General features: G+C 38.8%; 1 protein-coding gene across 1 annotated transcript in view; it reads right to left on the bottom strand.

Moving 5' to 3' along the window:
- The window catches only part of Slc8a1 (solute carrier family 8 member A1), a 383,059-nt gene extending 378,580 nt beyond the window's left edge, over positions 1–4,479 (bottom strand). Inside the window, exon 1 of the mRNA XM_045137164.1 lies at positions 4,323–4,479. The gene's annotated coding sequence lies outside the window, so the exon portion shown is untranslated. The remainder of the gene's footprint in view (positions 1–4,322) is intronic.
- Positions 4,480–18,902: the final 14,423 nt, after the last annotated feature.

Raw genomic sequence — 18,902 nt, 5'->3', positions numbered from 1 at the left:
GGTCAGTGGCCAAATCAGATAGTCATCAATACATCAAAGAGCCAGAATTACTCTCAGGGTGTCCGATTCAAGGCACCCAAGCACTCATGGCTCTGACAAGGCCTCCACAATTTCTACTAGCTTTGCTCTCAAAGCTTTGGAGGACTCTGAACCTTGCTGTCTAGTTCTATTTAACTGGAAGAGTCTTCTATGGACTATGCATATCCTCTCAGTATTTTGGTTAGAATCAATTTTATATTCATGCATTGCAATGTGTCTTGATATGTGATAAGTTGATATATCTGCTGTATGAATTCATATATTCTCGTTCCCTAGTTCTTGGTCCTTACTAGAAAAAACAACAGCAAAATGGCATGACTTCTCACTTTTAAGAAAAAAAAAAGAACACTAGCCATTGTTTAGAAAAGTCCTGCTGCCAAAATGAATATGCTCTTTCATGATGACTATTGGACGATTTGTCAAAACAATATACAATTTTATTTAGCAGCTACAGGTAAAAGTCTTCATGTTAATATATGTATTTTATATGTTTTAATAATTGTGGCTAACATTCACATGGGATTCAAGCTAGGAAATGAAAGGTATCACATACCCTTAGTAATCCATTTACATTGTGAAAAATTCTTTTTAATTAAGTATCCTGAAAAAAAAATAAAGTATCCTGAAACTCTACATAGGAACTGCCTGTCAGCAAAGAGCTTCATCAGTCATGGATACTTCTTCTTTTTTACCTTTCTTTTGTTTCCCTACTCTTTTTGCTTTTTGCTCCTTGCTTCCTTCCTTCCTTTCCTCTCTTTCTTCCCTCCCTCCTACTTCCCATCATTTCCTCCCTCCCTCCCTTCCTTCCTTCCTCCCTTTCTTCCTTCTTTCCTTCCTTCCTTTCATCCATCTGTCATCTTGCTATTCTTAGTTGGCCTTGATAGCAGCATCTTCCTTCCTCCTGGGTCTGGACCCCTAGTGCCGGGTATAACAGACAAGTGCTATAACCTTTTCAAAAACTCCCTCCGTTACAATAAATTATTATTTTTTTACCATGCATTTTATTTTATTGCAAGAAGGAACTTGTTCTCCATCTTGGCTGCATGTTAAAATTATATGTGGTCAGTTTACCTTGCCTTCACTTCATGGGAATAGTTAGTCCTTCAGAGATGCAGTGGAGTATCTTCTGCCCTAAAGACTCCTAACATGCATTGAGGACCATGGCTCACTTCAGGAGAAGTCCATGGTTCCCTATCTTGAACAATGTTCAGATATGCAATTTGATTCTAAATACCTTGTGAGTTTTCACAAAATGTACCTTTAAGGCATTGAAAGAGCCAGGTGTGATGGTTAACGCCTTTGATCCCAGCACTCACTCAGGAAGCAAGGTAGGAGGATTGCCACGAGTTCGAGGCCAGCCTGAGACTACATAGAGAATTCTAGGTCTGCCTGGGTTACAGCAAGAACCTTCCTCGACCCCCTCCCACCACAAAATAAATAAAAATAAAAAAAATAAGAAATTGAAAGAGGTGCTGCTTGGTTAGAACATTACTAACATAAGTTTCTAGGAATGTCTACTTCCCATTCATTGACTTGGGGAAACATATAACCTCTGGTCTTCAAGTTCCTCGTCAGCAGGTCAAAAGCTTTTTGTATCATTTGCAACATTCTTGAGATTTTCTGGTGCTCTGTCTGGAGCCACTCAAGGTGGCACAGATTTTAATCACATGATTAAAAAAATCCCAAGGTTTCTATTTTTCTTTAAAATGTGATGACTTTTCATATGGGCCAAATTTTTCATGCTTTTAGAAAAGGAAAACCCTACTTTTTCTCTTAAAGTCTCTCGGCCTTTAGAAATACTGTTTCCTACCAAATACCCTTCAGAACACATTTTCCTCTTAAGAGGCTAGGCACACAAACTATGTAATCACGTCCTATTATGTAGATAGAAGGTTCAAAGCCGTATTCTGTGCTCTGTGGAGACATTTCAACCTTTCTTATACTTAGCCATTGTAAATGAGTTTCACACTTTTGGTGACTCTAACATATACCACTTAAATCATTTCATTCCTATATGACAATGCTGCTTCTCCTCATAAAAGATGATCTTCAGATTTCCTATGTGTTGAGTCACAATTGAATGTTTAAGAACCCAGAAGCCAAAGGAGCAAATAACTTGACTTTCATTAATCTTACCCATAAATATTAACATTCTACACATAAAAATAGCAGCGAGTCCTTCTCCATAACTCACTTTCCACTTCTTGAATTTGTTTGCAGCAGGAAAAACAGGAGCAGACATTTCTCCTGAGGAGTGAGCACTTGGAATGTGCTTGGCAGTAAGTAAATGAAGAAAAAAAAAAAAAAAAAAAAAAAAACAGTAGATGGTGACATGTATGCATTGCATCTGTTCACAAACCCTCATGGCATCATTTTTATGAACATTTTACATATTGAACATTGAAAGACTCCTATTATGCTGTTCCTTTTGGGAAGCCTGCTGGTATGTAGTATTTCATTAAGTATTTTAAAACCCCTCTTCTGTAGCCCTGTTCCAGTTTAGCTAGTTATGACAGCTTGCCTTTGTTTTTGTCTTAAAAAAGAAGGTATAGTCTCTCTCTTGCTTTCTCTGTCTCTCTCCTATATTTGTGTTTTTCAGTGAAGTCTAGCCTATCTTAGAAAGATGCAAAGGGGGAATGGTAAAGGTGTTGTAAATTTAATTTATTAACAATGTAATCGAGTATGTAAAAGAATAACTCATTGAAAAATACATCTAGTTTTATAATTATCTTAATAATGATATTGTGTTTTTTATATAGAAAATCACACCTCATCCTCTTTTGCTTTTTGGTGTGATAGGAACATTCAGAGTTTGAAAGAAAGCCTCATATAAAAGTAGTCATTTCTGCTACATCTGTTAAGCATTTCTCAGGTATCTAATTTATCCAGGGAACCTATCCTTAATGAGCATTACAGACTATTTCTATTATCTTCTTATGCTTGTATATTAATCATTTCCCATGCCATGCTTTCATCCAGGAAAGGAAATCACTTTAAACATTCCTTTCCTACAGTTTTATGCTATATCACAAGCTTTAGTGCTAGCTAAATGCAGGGTGGGTTCAAATCTTAATGAATGATAGATGCATAACAATTATCAAGATAGATCACGAGTTTAAGTTCTATAATCTTGTGAGAGAATTATTTTTTAAAAAACTTTTTGTGAAAGAATTATTTTAATTCCATCTTGGAAAAACACAAATATTACTATGACCTGGACATTTTTCCCCCTTGCGTTTTTTCTTAGGCAGGCATTTACACACTTTTCACACAATTTTAATAAAACGGCTTTAAGTATTTAATAACTACCATTTGGGAGTTATCGGTAATAGTGTTTGAAAGTGAAATCATTGTGATTGGGCCAGACTAGCCAGTATTCCCGAATACGCTGTGCAGCCCTACAGCGATGGACAATGGCTCTCTGGGCTTTCTTTAGACCCACACGCCCAGCACGGACCCTTAAGACTCAGAGGGTCTCTTTTTCTGTTGTAATCTACAATTTCCGAAAACAAGCTCATTGGAAAAAAAAAAAAAAAAAGATAATAATCTTTGGAAGCATTTCCTTTTAAGTTCCAGAATATTTAGTCATTAACGAGAAAGGAGAAAAGAATGGGGAAGGTACTTGGAAGTATCCCGAGCACACAGCTGCTTTCAGCAACTTCTGCTTCCGCAAGACCCCGCGTTTGTGAAAACAACCCAAGAATCTTTGAACAGGATGAAAGCAACCGCCAAGCTGCTGAGAAACACTGTAAGAAAAATGACTTCAGCTGCCAAAAATAACATTGTCATTTACCAAGCAGCTCTTTCCTATATCTACGGAAGAACTAGCCATAAACAGGAGAACGTCATAGCAGGCAAGGCCAATGACACACCCCGCATACCCCACCTCTAAAATGCACACCCCACATATCCCATGCCTAAAATGCACACCCCACAGAGCATCAGGATCCCTTGAGAAGCCACATCGCATACCAAAAGGTGCTGGCAATATCAAAGAACTACATCCACACAAATCCTGATGGTAAACGACCCACAACAAAGACAATGAATTTGGCAGCAAATCCATGTTGTCACTTTCCCTCTGTAGTTTAGCTGCTAAGTGCCTTGGTCACCTGTCTCAACCCAAACCTTTTTCTCTCTTTTATTATAATTATTGTTATTATTTCCCTTTCCCTTTGCAAAGTATTATCTAGCACCTTCTCTTAAGATTATGAAGGGCTCAGGAGGGAGTATTCACAGATGATGCCTTACATAAATTCCATCACAAAAGCCCTGCAACCTACCTCTGTCAAGACAGTCTTAGCTGCTCAGTCTGCATGGGCTCGATGTGCAAAAGGATCCGGTGTGAGAGCTTCTCCACATTTACCAGAAAGCAAGGACCTGGGATGCTTGTCCTTTAAGTGTCTCTAAACATGGCTTGCATAGCTGGATCTCAGCTTATCTCTGCCTTTCGGCTTTCGCTTCCATACATGGATCTGTTCCCAACAGTAACTCCAAGCTGTCGAAAAGAAGCTATCTGGCAGCTCTCTGCTTCACCCAGCACATGGGTGATAAAAATACACATATAGAGAGCCTTCCAGGCAGGCTCCATTCCCACCCCATGATCCTGTCACAATACATCCTTACAAGTAGGTTTATACGATTGGCATTTCTATTCCCCAGATTTTAGCCCAGGACCACGTTCTACCTGATTCTGACATGACGTTTTCAGGACGTGGGCTTGCTTTAACTTGATGACCACAGACACATGGCAATGGCTCTTGAGAACTCATCATACTCGGAGCCTTTAGTAAGATGGTGCATGGAGTTTGAGAAATGCTTAGTGAGTGAGTGAATGAACAAGCACAGTACCATGCGTGGAGGAGATTAAGATGTTCTTGACATATTTATTAATTTGGAATAGTCATCCACCCTTGATTTGTCTTAAAGAAAAATGTAGCAGAGGACAAAAAGAATGTGAAAATCTCTAAGACAGAAGAGACAAGTTCTTATTTAAACAGCTTCATATTTGGGCTACTGTGGTAGTTCCACTAACCTAGTTAGTACAAAGATTGAAAACTTAAGAGAACATTTTTTTTTTTAATGTTAAAGAGCACAAGCCATAAAAATCACACTAATTGTCATACTTGATAATTTTCAATGATAATAGCTTAGATGAAATATACTTCTGACTTAATTCTTAAACAGAGATTAAATAAATCTTGTCCTGCATAGGAGGTTCCCTTAGTGGTTAATTTAGCCTTCTTATTCTTTTGCAATTTAGATTTTTGTTTTGAAAATTTGTAGCTCTGGTTATTTTTTTTCAGTTTATTGCTACTATTCTATAACAAGCAGTCAAAATATTTAGAGAGAAATAGAAAAATTAGTAATTATTTTGTTTTGTTTTTACAAAAAGAAAACAGATTCAAATTCTTAGATTCTCATTTGAAGATGTAAGGAATTAACTTCAGGCACACAGGCATAACATTTTAGCTATTAGAACTAAATGAATTTGCTGCAAACAGACTATAAGAAAAATGAGTGAGGAGAAGAAACAAGATTATAAGGTGATAATTGTTGTAGGTGATTGATAAGTCCCTAGGGTTCATTTTATTATACTCTCTACTTTGTCTTTGCTTAAATACACTTTTACTACAGTTGTTAGAACAGCCACTTAGTAATAGTTCTTGCCTGCACCCCCAGCGCTTGGGAGGTGAAGGCAGGAAGATCAGAGGATTAAGGTTGTTCTTGGCTATATAATGAGTTTGAGGCTAGCCTGGGATACACAGGGGCGATTTTTGTCTCAAAGAAATAAAAAACAGAGGAAACAAATTTCATGAAAAATAGAAAGAAGGGTTCAAAACAAAGCTGTATCTCACATGACAGAGGAGAGGTATCAAGATTATACAAAGAATGCAGAAAATTAATTAGCAAGAAAAAAACAATCAAAATGTGAGCTATGTAGACATGCAATGTGGCACGCGCATCTGGAATCGCAGTGGCTGGAGGCTCTGGAGTGCCTTTTCTCCCTCTCTCTCTCTCTCTCTCTCTCTCTCTCTCTCTCTCTCAAGTAGCTAACTAACTTAAATAAATGAAATAACTTTTAAAATGTGTGAATAGAGAATTCTCAAAGGTATAATAAATACAAAAAGCTGATAAATATTTAGGAAATTCCTCAATATCCTTAATCAAAACTATGCTGAGCTGCCATCTTACCTAGCAAGTCAGAATGACTGTCATCAGTAGAATGAATTATGACAAATGATGGTGAGACTGTGTGGAAATGGGGCCCTTATTCACTGTTGGTAAGAGTGTAAATTGGTGTAGCCACTATGGAAATCGGTGTGGAAGTTCCTCAACATTCAGAAAGCAGGAGAACTATATGATTCAGCAATACCACTTCTGGTCATATGGCCCTCACCAAAAAAAAAAAAAAAAAACCTTTTATATCCTACTACAGGAATACGTGCTCCTCCATGTTAATGGATGCTCTATTTTCAATAATTAGGAAATGGACCTAGCCTGGTTGCCTATCAGCTGATGAAAGAATAATGAACCCGTGGTGCATATAACACAAGGGCACTTTCCTCAGCTCTAAAGAAAAATAAAATTCTAAAATTTACAGGAAAGTGGATGGAACTGAAAAAGATCACACTGAATGAGGTAACGCAGGCCATGAGAGACAAAGACTGTATGCTGTCTTTCCTATGCAGACCATAACTTTGGACTTTTTAGATTTGTGTATTTAGATTGGAATTTCTGTAGCGGCCAGTAGGCAAGAAAAGCGTCACTGTGGGGTTGAGGATGGTGGTTTGGGAGTAGAGGACGTGGAATGGATGATTAACCAAAATCAAAGATGCGTACAAAATCCATATGGAAACCCATTACTTAATAAGCTAATTGAAATATAATTAAAAATACAATAAGGGCTGGAGAGATGGCTCAGTGGTTAAGAGCACTTCCTATGCAAGCACGAGGAAGAGAGGCAGCTAGAGAGAGGGCACACGATCAACCCCCAGCACCCACATAAGCAGGCGACATGGTTCACAGGTCTGTGACCCCAGTTCTGTGGGGAGCAGAGGCCAGCTAATCACCCATGCCGGGTGAGGGCACCCAGTGAGCCACTATGACCACCACAGGTGAGCACACTGGGTGTGGCATGGGCACGTACACATGCATACAGCACACGCCACAGACACGCACGTGCCACCATGACTATGCATACACACAAAAGATGAAAGTGGAACGAGAAGTCCAAAACCACTGTCCTGAGGATGTGTTCGAAACTTCTGAGGATTGAGCAATTTCTGTAGTAAAACGTCGAATCCACAATAAGAAGTCTGTGTTTTCACAGTAAAAAAAAAAATATATTTTAACATCCCGACTTTTCCCTCTACTCCAACAAAACTACTTTATGTCATACTTTTGATGTAACTGAAAATAATACATGGCATGTTAAAAGTTGCTCAGCTCAGAGCTTCTGAAGGAATGGCTTAGTGGTTAAGGCATTTCCCTGCAAAGCCAAAGGACCCACGTTCAATTGCCCAGGAGCCACATTAGCCAGGATATGCACAAGGTGGCTCATGCGTCTGGAGTTTGTTTGCAGTGGCTGGAGGCCCTGGTGTGCCCATTCTTCCTCTCTCTTTCTCTCTCTCTTTCTCTGTCCCTTTTTCTCTCTGTCAAATAAGTAAACATAAATTGTGTGTGTGTGTGTGTGTGTGTGTGTGTGTGTGTGTGTGTGTTTAAGTTGCTCAACTCTAGGCAGGGTCAAAATTCACCTGACTCAGGAGCTGTTCATTTTTTTCAAAATATTTTATTTGCATTAATTTATATGAGAAAGGGGAGAATGGGCATGCCGGAGCCTTCAGCCACTGTAAACAAACTCCAGACGCATGTGCCACCTTGTGCATCTGGCTTAAGTGGGTCCTGGGGAGTGGAACCTGGGTCCTTTGGCTTTTGCAAGCAAGCGTCTTAACCACTAACCCATCTGTCCAGTCCTCAATTTTTTTTTTTAAGCCCCAAACAAATTTCTTTGCTGTATTGTTGCTTACAGCAAGGAATACCATTTAACAGAGTTTTTAGCCAAGCAAATACCAACAAGAATGCTCCTTGGTGGGACCTTTCAGAAAAATGCTTGTCCATTGAAAGAGGACAGGCTAAGACTTCACCCCACTTTCCCTGCTGCCTGGCCCATCTACCTCCTCTCCAGAGAACAGACCTTAGACCTGAAGCTGTAACAGGAAGCAACAAGCACAAAGAAAGACGTAGAAGGACAGGCAGATGAAGCAGACAGAAAACATTGCGCCAGCACTTGGTATCATGAGGAAAAAAAAAAAAAAAATTTAATTTAAAATCTATCCAACCGATCATGAACTCGGGACTCAAATTAAATAAAACAGCTTGTGTACTGATCCTCACTTTACTAACTGGTCCTTGCTACCTGCATGGCATTGCCCATGTGGAGTTTCACTCCCTCCTCTGTTCATCAAGAGAATGTGTTTCCCTCAGCACAGATTCTCCCTGGGAGTGATAGACTGCCATGTCTCTCAAGCAATGTCAGGTGCAGAGTATTTCTTCTCAGAGGAGGGTACGCAGGACTCACAGTGACGCTGCAGCTAAATATAACAGGGACGGGAGGCCTGCTTTCTCTCTAGAGACTTGCAGACATTTACTTTGACTGGATGAACTTCAAACCCGCTGGGAATTCTGCTCTGATGTTAGGAGCATCCAGAGCATGGGATGCTTGCATATTCCAAATTGTATTTGCCATTCTGAGCTGGTCAAATTGAATTGGCTGTTCTTGGTGAGAGGTGCTGTGTATGGAAGTGGAGAGAACTCTATGGAAGGTTCCGGAGATTCGCTCTCCCAACCTTTCCTTCTCTGCTCAGCGAGACGCGGTGGAGTTCACATGTAACCAAAGATATCACCAAGTGGAGATGAAAGTTCTATCACATTCCCAGAGAAAAGAGGTCAATTGTTTTCTGTGAGCCATGTGCAAGTCATGATTTTCATATGTCAGCACCTCTCTGTCTAACTGTGAGTTAGAAGAGAGAATGGTTACCTGGGCATGCTAATTTCTCTGGGGCACACTGGGCAGGCTGTTCTTTCAATGAAAGGGTCTTCAGCTCCTCTGGTGAGCCCACGTTCCCATGTAGATACCCTTGACTCTCACCAGAACATAACCTCAGGCTCACACCATAGCCATTTTTGGAAAAATTTCATCACTTCCCATCTCTCCATTCTACTCAGTCCTAAGCAACCATTATTTAAATGTCTATATATTTCCTTACCATGCACTTTCATAGGAGTGAAATTTAATACGTAATATGTGTAGTGCGGTATATGGTATGTAATCTTTTGTAAGTGGACTCTCACTTAGTGTAAAGTTTTCAAAGTTCACCTATTTGTAGCATTAACCAATATGCTATCCCTCATGTACATGTGTACCCCCGTAGGCATGATACACACACACACACACACACACACACACACACACATATATACACACACAAATGTATATTATTTATCAGTTAATGGACATTTGAATCATTCCTGTCTTTGCTGAGGAAGAATAAATAAGTCATATTTTAATTGTTAATATGTTAAATAGTCATGCTCATGTTTTTGTATGGACTTCTTTTCCTTACCTATATACTACATTATTACAACTAGGTAAGTTTATATAAGTACAGATATATATCTATACTACAAATAGGCATACATATGTAGATACAAATATATATGTAGGGATATAACTACATATATACTCTGCTTGTGTGTATATTTATGTATCCATATCTACAAGTAGATATATGGTTATAAGAGTGGAATTTCTGTTATACATTAACCCTATGTTTAGTCATTTGGGGAACTGCCAGGTTGTTTTACAAGGCAGTCTCACAAGAATTGTGTGAGGATTTAGTTTCTTCACACACTCACCAACAATTTTTTTTTGTTATCTAGCTTTTTGGTCCTTTATGACTAATAGTGTCGAACAGCTTTTTATGTACTTATTTCTTTACTATTTTGAAGTTTTCCTCCGAGAAATGTCTATTAAGATGCTTAGCATATTCTTATATTGTGTTATTTGGTATTTTTATTATGGAGATCTAAGTGTTCTTTGTATATTTCTAGACACAAAACTTTGGACAGACATGATATATGTAAATATTTTTTCCATTCGTTGGGTTGTTTTTTGACTTTTCTGGTGGTATCCTTCAAAGAGAAAAAGATTGTAATTTTTATGAAGACCAGATTATCATTTTCTTTCTTTGGTCATACATTTGGTATTGTCTCTGAAGATCTTATTGTCAAACTGAAGGCCATAGAAGTTTTCTTTTGTTGTCAAAGAGTTTTACAGATTTAGCCCTGAAATTTAGATGCTTGATCCATTTTGAGTTAATCTTTGAATTTTTAAAGTGAGGTTTTGTATATGATGTGAGACAGGGATTCAACTTCAGTATTTTGCCGTTTGATGTCTAGTTGTGGTAACATGGTTAGTTCAGATTGATTCTTTTTTCCATTAATGAACTTATCATCCTTACTGAAAACCAATTGGCCATGCTTACATGGCCTTACTTATTTAGTAGTTATATCCTTGATCTGCCTGTCTATCTTTATGCCAGTACCATGTAATCACTACAGCTTTGGAATAAGGTTTTGAAATCATGAAATATGAACACTCAAGGTTCTTGGTAATCCAGTGTGATTTTGTGAACTAGGTTCTAAATTTCAACCATAAAGTCAGCTGTGATTGTGATAGGTATGTGACTGAGTCCATAGATTGGATTGTGGAATTTTGTCGTCTTAACCATGTTAAATTTTCTGGTCTATGAACATGGGTTGTGTTTCTACTTATTTAAACCTTTAGTATTTTTCATCAGTGGTTTATAGTTTTCAGAGTATACATATTCATTTCTTTGCTAAATTTGTTCCTAGAAATTATTTCTAAAAAATTTTTAAAAGCCAGGTGTGTTGGTGCATGCCTTTAATCCCTGCACTTGGGAAGCAGAGGTAAGAGGATCGCTATGAATTCGAGGACACCCTAAGAATAAATAGTGAACTCTAGGTCAGCCTGGGCTAGAGTGAGACCCTACCTCAAAAACTAAAAAAAAGTATGTATATATATATATATATATATATACATATATATATATATACACACACACACACATATATATATATATATACACACACACACACATACATACATATGTACATACATATATATGTACATATATATATGTGTGTGTGTGTGTGTGTGTGTGTGTGTGTATGATATTTTATTTATTTATTTGAGAGAGAGAGGGAGATAAAGAGGCAGACAGAAGGAGACAGAATGGGTGTGACCAGGGCTTCTTGACACTACCAAAGAATTACAGATCCATGCACCACTTAGTGCATCTGGCTTTATGTGATTACTGGGGAATCAAATCCAAGCCATTATGCATTGAAAGCAAGCTCCTTTAACTGATGATCAGCCCCATAAGTCATCAGCTTTAAAGAATCAATATTCATGTGATTGTGAGTAGGACTGTTTTCCATAATTTATTTTCAGATTGTTCTTTGTATATGTATACAAATATCAGTCTAAATTTGTGTATTACTTTTGTTTTATACCAACTTGGTGAAGCAAGTTGTTCCTAATTTAGTTTTTTTTTAAGATTTTTTTAAAAACATTTTTGTGATAATATGTATATAGTAAACCTTATAGAAAATGACTATAAAAATGACTATATAGTAAACCTTATAGAAAAGGACTAAAATTAACTTTTGGTTATTTTTCTGCCTCAAGGTCAAAATTATGCCTTCTTTTTTTAAAAATTTTGAATACTGTAGGTGGTATCTCCTGTGCATTTTTTTTTTTTTTTTGGTAAATCTAGCTAAACACTTGGCCATTTTATGCTAACAACCCAAATATCTTCATAGTTAGCTGCCCTGCAGAGCTATAAAATGGCCTTAACTGTAGTAACATTTCCAAGCCTCTCCTGTCTAAATTGGTACAGTCACTTCCTCTTTCCGGGGGTTGCAATTTGCATGCTGTGCCATTCTCATCGATTTGTTTTCACCCTCATCTGTATCTTTAAATCTGGAGTGTGACTTCTATAAACAACGCAAAGTTGAATCAAGCTCTTTATTTATGCATCTACTCTGACAATCGCTGCTTTTGACTGGATTACTTAATTGGCTATGTTAGCTTTCTGTAGTTGGGAGAATTAATAAAAAAAAAATAAATAAACACCTGAGGTAAGCAACTTGAAAGGTGAAATGATTTATGTTAGCTCATGGCTTCAGTATTTCTGTGTTTTAGTTGGCCTCCCTGTATGGAGCCCTGTGGTGACGTAGGCCATCCAGGTACACAGTACCTGGTCAAGCAAAACTGCACAGCTTATGGTGGTTTGGGTAGCCCACCTGGTACCGTGGGAGGATAACAGATGCTCTTGCAGGATGGAGTTTTCCCTGGGCTTTGAGCAGCCGAGCTGGAGGGGTGGAATTAGAAACCCAGGGACTTCATCACTGGTTAGAGATGTCAGACCCACAGCTGTGGAACTGGATTATTTGTCCTGTTTGTTGTAGATCCTGTATTGGTTCCATCCTTCCTTGCTATGCCCAGTGCTGTCTTTTGCAGTTTGAAGATTTACTTGGTGCCTTTATGTCATTTTTGTTTTGTAGGCTAACAGTTAAGAGACCTTGGATTGTGGGAGAGTTTGAACAGTGTTGGCATAGATTTAAAAATAATAATAATAATGCAGAGACTTTTGAAGTTGAACTGAATACATTGGCTTTTATATCATGAATGGTCATCAGTCTATGGGAGCCAGGGTAAGATACTGTGGCTGGAATTAGTTTTTCCCAATAAGCTCATTTGTTCTGAATTCTATGACCCCAGCTGATGGTAATTTGGGAATTGGAGCCTTGCTGGAGGAGGTTTACTGTTGGGGGCACGCTTGAGGCGGTTGTAGCCAGCTTCCCCTTGCCAGTGTTCACCTCACTCTACTGATGCTTCTGTTCACCTGATGTTGGCCAGAAGGTGATGTTGAGCCTCTCCTGAGGCCACTGTTTCCCCTGCCATCATGGAGCTTGCCCTCAAGACTATAAGCCAAAATTAGCCCATTCCTCCTGCAAGCTGTTTTTGTCAATCGCTTTGTGCAGAGATGCAAACACAACAGCAACTCTGTTTGTTGACTGGTGGCTTTGCCTTGGAATTTATTTACATTGTTATTTGTCAATAAATATGAGAAATTTTCATCATTATATCTTCACATATATTTTACTGGTGCATTTAATGGTATCTTACATTTACCAAAGGCTATTTCATTTTTCTATTACTTCACTTCTATTACTTCACTCAAAAAATTTACACCAGTCTGGTTTCAAGTTTACTAATTGTTTTCTTCCCCTACTTCAAAATCATATTCTCCTTTAATGAACTTTAAACTTAATTATTGTATCTTTTGTTCTGATTTCCACTTGACTGTCTTATTAATTTGTTTGATATTTGTTCTGACCCCATAATCTTTCATGCCAGCTGACTTTGTACCTATTTCTGTCTTAGGAAGTGGTCTGCAGAGCACACTGGATCTTCATTAGCTCATGAATTTCTTTCCAGTATCCTCTCAGTAGAATCTCTGCTGTCCTAGAGAATATCTTTAGGATTAAAAGGTTGCAGCCTCGGTTGAAAGGAAAGTGTTAATCCTTGGGAAAGAATTTAGAGCCATCTGTGTTTTTTTGTTGTTGTTGTTGTTGTTGTTGTAGTTTGTTTGTTTTTGACTGTTTCTCCTAGGGAAAATAGCAAGAGTCTCTGTGACACCCTTATTCTAACAACTGAGACCTTGAGGGAGGGAAGGGCCTCTCACCTGAGCTCATGTAGCCTGACTCTTCCTCCCTGTGTAAAATAATTACCACCTCAGGATCTGAGGAAAGGATTATTGGGGTCTCAGTGGTCTCCACCTATGACTAGGTTTGTGCAAGGCAACACCTGCTCTTGACCACTGTATTTGTCAGTGCAGTTTTCATTTCTGCGACAAAATAGCTGACAAAATCAATGTAAGCCAGGCAGGCTTGATTCTGCTCAGAGTCTGATCAAGGCAGGGAAGGCACAAGGCCGTTGGTCACATGGTATGCACAGTCAGGAACACCATCGCCCAGTTCACTATCTCCTTTTTCTTCAGCTCATGGCCCAGCTCATGCACCGTATCCACTCACACTTAAGGTGGGTTGTAGCAGATGGCTTCAGCTTTGCTGAGATGAACTTCCAGACCAGACACAGTTAGGGAGGAAGGGATATTTATTGAAACTTACAGATCCGGTGGAAGGTCCATAATGGCAGAAGAAGCTGGCCTGCCTTCACAGGACCATGCAGATAGGGAGAGAGGCAAAAGTCTAAAACCACACAGCGCAGCACACTTCAGGAACTCCAGCTAGGCACACTTTGCATATATTTAGACTGAAATCTGAAACCCACCACCACACCTTAAGATCCACCCAGTGACACAGCCTCCAGTCAGGTAGCTGCAGATGCAAACTACAAACAAATAAAAAACTGAATATACTGGGGGCCATCTATTCAAACCACCACATGCGTCTTCCAACAACCCAGTCTAGAACATCTTTCCTTTAACATCTCAGTCTAGAAAAATCCCTCACAGTCCTGCCCAGAGGTTTGGCTCCTGGGTTATTCTAGATCCTATTAAGTTGACCATCAATAGTAACCAACAGAGCCTTACACGAGACTCTAAAAGCTATCCTTGCACAGGGCAAACCTCAGAAGCCAACAGATGACAGGATGATCAAGTCTGAAGTCATCACTCTAGAGAAGACAATCTTCCAGTTAGAGGATGAGAAGTTAAGAAGCCCTAAGTTCTCATGTTGGAAATTGGGAGTGGAGGCTGTACCTTAATGAGCTGGCAAGTAAGAAAGAATATATATATGTATTTTTTTTCTTCAAGTTCCAAAGACTCTTGCCATTCTTCCTGAATCTTCCTGAACTGGTCCTTCTATATCTGCTGTCTGCCCTTAGGCTAAGTTACAAAGACTTTAGTCATTAAAAGTCATTTTGATCAGTTTCACTGAGAGTGAATCACAGAAGCTTCATGGGTTGTCAAACCAGGAGTTGGTCTTGCACAGACCCTCCTCGGAGCCAATATCAGACTGCAGCACCGATTGAGAGCCTCCAGGTTCCCCACATCTGCCCTTCTTACAGCTCAGGAAAGTCTCTAGCAGGCACTGGATACTCGTGAAATTTCTTGACTTTCAGTTTTCAGAAAGCCTAAACTAGTCTTTATGTTTTCATCTTGAAGCTTTCAGAGTGGTTGTCCTTACAACCTTTATTCTTACACCAAAAATTAATTCTGTTTACGCATGATCATATGAAATGAGAGCAACAAAAGAGTTTGCCTACATGAAGGGAGTCAGTGAATTCTCCCAAAGACAAAGCTTATTCTTTTGTTGTTGACAGCTTCCCCGAAATGTCTTCACATAAATCACGAATGAGAGGAGTCCCTTTGAAACAGCAAGAACATCAACCCTTGCAGTATCAGGGGCTGAAATCTGATCTCTCCCATTCCCAAACCAGAAAGGAAGAGACAAGTTCTCACATATTTACATTTTCATTTGTCTATATTGCTTCAAAATTGGCAGGGCCATTCAACCAGAAAGGTTATAGCTGGGAGATTCTTCTAATCCATGTAAAAGATGAATACACTAATGGATAAAGATAATCTAAGCAAAGGTTTATTTTGACCCCAATTAAACAGTTGTCCATCTTATAACTGTGGGAAAAAGACAGATGTTTGTTTAAATTTAAGCAAAAAAAATAAAAATAAAAATAAAAAAGACACAGATTTTCAGACTCCACAGCTGTCGTTGGGACCACAAGAGGACTTAAGCTGCAAGGTTCATTATCATATCTGCCCCCAATTTTATGATGGACAAGCACCTGTTGAAAATGACCTGTTCTGGCCTTCCATGAACCCCTCCCTCAGTATAAGCGCCAAGGACACACATTTTAAAATCAAGTTCCTTCACATGACCAGACAACAGTCATTTCTTCCTCCTCTTAATGTTTGCTTTCATGTTTATTTTTACAAATTGAAAATAACCTTGTACTGCTTCCTGGAATTATTTAATTTTATTTCTCTTCTCTCTGTAGACAACAAGCTTCATTCTCATCTTAAAGCTTTGTTATATATTTTCCTAATATTATATATACATATATATACATACATACATATATATGTATATATATATATATAATTAGATCATGCATTGAACATAATGATAACATAAAGTAAATAGAATATGTAGAATGGAAGCTACAGGAGCAATCATACTCTCATAGAGACAGACAGGCTTACCTTAAGGCATACCGTGCAAGGGGCCAGCCTTTAACACGGAAGTGTGTCTCTACACCATAATAAGCACTTTCCTAAGCCACTCTGAGACTTAAGAAACAACTTGCAGTGCATGAATATTTTTCTGACTTATTCATGTAAATGATTTATGTAAAACTGTAAAACAATGTCAGTGCATTTAGTCATTTTTAAAAAGACAAATGAGTTTATGTTTTATGAAATAAAATGAGATTAGACCATCCTATTTATACAATATAAATGGAAACCATTATATAGCATGTAAAAGTAGTAATTTCTTGACATTATATGACTTTAAAAGAAGTCACCACTTGCTGGGCGTGGTGGCACACGCCTTTAATCCCAGCACTTGGAAGGCAGAGGTAGGAGGATCACCATGAGTTCGAGGCCACCCTGAGGCTACATAGTGAATTGCAGATCAGCCTGAGCTAGAGTGAGACCCTACCTTGAAAAACTAAAAAAAAAAAAAAAAGAAAAAAGAAAAGGAGTCACCACAACCTGACTTCCAATAACTAAGTTACATTAGTTAACAATTAGGTCAATGGTACGATGAATTTTATTTATTTATTTGACAGAGGAAGAAGAAGGGAGGGAAGAAGGGAGAGAGAGAGAGAGAGAGAGAGAATAGGCATTCCAGGGCCTCCAGCCATTGCAAATGAACTCCAGACGCATGCGCCCCCTTGTGTATTTGCTAACGTGGGTCCCAGGAAATCCAACCTGGGTCCTTTGGCTTTGCAGGCAAATGCCTTAACCACTAAGCCATCCCTCCAGCCCACGATAAATTTTTTTAATGAATCAAAATTCTATCCTCAGATCTTGTGTATTTTGCCAAGACAGTTGTTTACTTCTTTGCATATATATACATATTACAGCTGGTTGATATGTACCCCACAGGTTTCCTTTCCCACTCAGTCCCATGTACTTCTTTTTGTCAGTTTCCAGTGGCAATGCCATGGATGAGAATGATTCCATGCCTCTACCAGCCATCAATTGTCATTAGCTCGTGGGAGGAAGCTTTCTGATAATGAGCAATAAGCATGACTGCCTTTTGCCCTAAAAGGGTGAGGGTGGCTTTTTGAGATAGTGTCTCGTCATATAGCCCAGGTTGGCCTTGACCTAGTGATCCTTGTGCTTTAGATTCCATAGTTCTGAGATTACGAAAATGTGTGCCAGTATGCCTGCCTGGGAGATTTTATCTTTATTAAACTTACTATAGACATATTACTATTTTTCCACTGCAAAAGGAGATACGGTGTCTGTATTCTGGGGACACTCCTTGTATAAATATCCTTGAACAGGGAGTCTGAAACAAAAGACAGTGCCTGCTTCTGCTCACCTGATATGCATGAAATAAGGACATGTAGGAAATTATCTCCCAATAAGATATAGAGCCAACAGGGCTGGAGAGATGGCGTAGCGGTTAAGCGCTTGCCTGTGACGCCTAAGGACCCCGGTTCGAGGCTCGGTTCCCCAGGTCCCATGTTAGCCAGATGCACAAGGGGAGCGCACGCGTCTGGAGTTCGTTTGCAGAGGCTGGAAGCCCTGGCGCGCCCATTCTCTCTCTCTCCCTCTATCTGTCTTTCTCTCTGTGTCTGTCGCTCTCAAATAAATAAATTAATTAATTAAATTAAAAAAAAGAAGATACAGAGCCAACAGTATGACAACCATGTGCTAGCTTGTGCTTAGCAGTTGACAGTTCTACTGTTTCCGCATTTTAGTTCCAGTTTGAAAGATATAGGATTGGGATAGCTTGGGCACAATAGGACTCTGGGTAGAGATGAGGGCACTTTCATATCAAGGGTCTCTCTTCCTTTGAACTTCAAGGGACTGAGGTCAGGAGTATTAGGTGGAATTAAGGTGCTTCTTGTTGGCAGCAATGACATCTCTTCTGTCAGTGTCGATCCAGACATTACATTTAATGTGGAAAAAAAAAATCAATTATGGACTGAAGAGATGGCCTAGAGGCTAGGGCGCTTTCCTGCAAAATGTAAGGACCCATGTTCAGTTCTCCAGATCCCATGTAAGCCAGGTGCACAAAGGCGAGGCAAGCGCTAGGTCGCACATGACCACTAGGTGGCACAAGCATTTGAAGTTCAATTGCAGTGGCTGAGGCCCTGGTGAGTGACTTTTTTCCTCTCTCTTTCTCTCTAAAATAAATAAATAAATAACATATTTTATGCATTATTTCCTATAGCTAACAAGCATCTATAGTTATCACAACATAAAATATATTTTTCAAAATTCATGAAATAAAAATATAAATACAAGAAGATAATTCATTCAGCAAGCCAAACATGCTTTAAGGTAAAGAAATAAAAATCCCAATGCTCACATTAAATAGCTTATGGCTTACTGTTTCTTGCCATGAACACACTCAAAATCTTTGGATTGACCACTTTTTAAATGGCAAAAACTTAAAAAAAAACAAACAAAACAGCAGTACATTATCACAACAAGAATACTGAAATTTGCAGAGCCAAGATACCTAATCACAAAGAGTTTTCATGGTACCCT

This window comes from Jaculus jaculus, chromosome 18 (assembly GCF_020740685.1).
Source record: "Jaculus jaculus isolate mJacJac1 chromosome 18, mJacJac1.mat.Y.cur, whole genome shotgun sequence".
NCBI lineage: Eukaryota > Metazoa > Chordata > Mammalia > Rodentia > Dipodidae > Jaculus > Jaculus jaculus.
Note: the sequence above shows the minus strand (reverse complement) of the source record. Positions and strands in the feature narration are given on the sequence as shown.